General features: G+C 36.9%; 1 protein-coding gene across 1 annotated transcript in view; it reads left to right on the forward strand.

Annotated features, from left to right (window-relative positions):
• The window catches only part of NTNG1 (netrin G1), a 146,031-nt gene that overhangs the window by 90,053 nt on the left and 54,765 nt on the right, over nucleotides 1-1,213 (forward strand). The gene's annotated exons all lie outside the window — the stretch shown is intronic.

Genomic DNA, 1,213 nt, shown 5'->3' on the forward strand with positions numbered 1-1,213 from the left:
GCCAGATTTTTCATATTACTAACTAAAGATCTAAAGGTTGGGAAACATTTCCCTGATGTTGACCTGCAGTCCAGATGCAGATGCACCCTTGTAGATCAAGTATTGAGGGTACAACCTGAGGCTTTACATCTGCTTGTTTCCAGCTAACAGCCACTCCACAACACACAGGTGTACTGTTCCAGCACACTTCCATATTATCCAAAGCAAGAAGTTACTGACAGCTCTATTTCCTGGTTCTGGACAAGATTGGGCCAAAATAAAACATGGTGATGAAAGAAAGGGCACAAAGACAATTATGACCCTCAGTTCTCCCTTTCACACATATATGAAATACACCGTGATTCAGAATCCCCCTGAACTGAGCAACAGACTTAAATTCCTTTGAAGAAAGGACAGAAAATGAGGATACCTTTTGATAGAAGTTACTAGCTTCCTTTAAAAAAAGTCCACAGTTTTGCCCTGATTAAAAGCAAAACATTCATTTTAAAATATTAGATATAACAATTTAATGAAAAAGTTATTTGAGAGAAACAGAGCTATGTATGCAGCTGAAGGAAAAGTTTAAAACCAGGAGCAATGTGCAATGCTCAGAATGTTATCTAAGACTTCAAAGCAGCAGCTGTGAAGAATCAAAACTCAGAAATGAAGATCATAGGAAGCAGGACCTTATCAAGCAAAATGTGAGAGTAATAGACCAAGTAACAAACCATGAAGTGTGGGGGCATGAAATTATGATAAAATTCTTACTGAGCAGAAAAAAATGAACTTCCAAACAGCAGGGAAAAACATTTTGTAAGAGTATTCACTTTTTTTGCCTGTTATAAAAACTGAGTGTGGCTCATAGAATTAATATTTTAAAGCTACGTTTGGGAAATATGGTGAGATTTACCAGGTTGATTTTAGCTAAATTCAGCTTGCTGTGAGTTTTACCTCATTCCCAGTCAGCTGAACACACACCAGACAGAACAGTGGAATTAGCACCTACAGAAAGTGTGTCTGAAGCCTATTCCACTTTATGTTAAAACAACATCAGCGAATTTCAGCAAATATACAGTTTCATCAAAAATCAAAACATTTTGTAAATAATAGGTAGCCATTTCTAGGGTTGATGATGATGATGATGATGGTGATGATGATAGCATCATGAAAACATAACCTTGTTTGAGCTGACAAATACTCCACTTACCCTCAAATCCACACTTCAGCAGTCATT

This window comes from Geospiza fortis, unplaced genomic scaffold (genome assembly GCF_000277835.1).
Source record: "Geospiza fortis unplaced genomic scaffold, GeoFor_1.0 scaffold229, whole genome shotgun sequence".
Lineage (NCBI taxonomy): Eukaryota > Metazoa > Chordata > Aves > Passeriformes > Thraupidae > Geospiza > Geospiza fortis.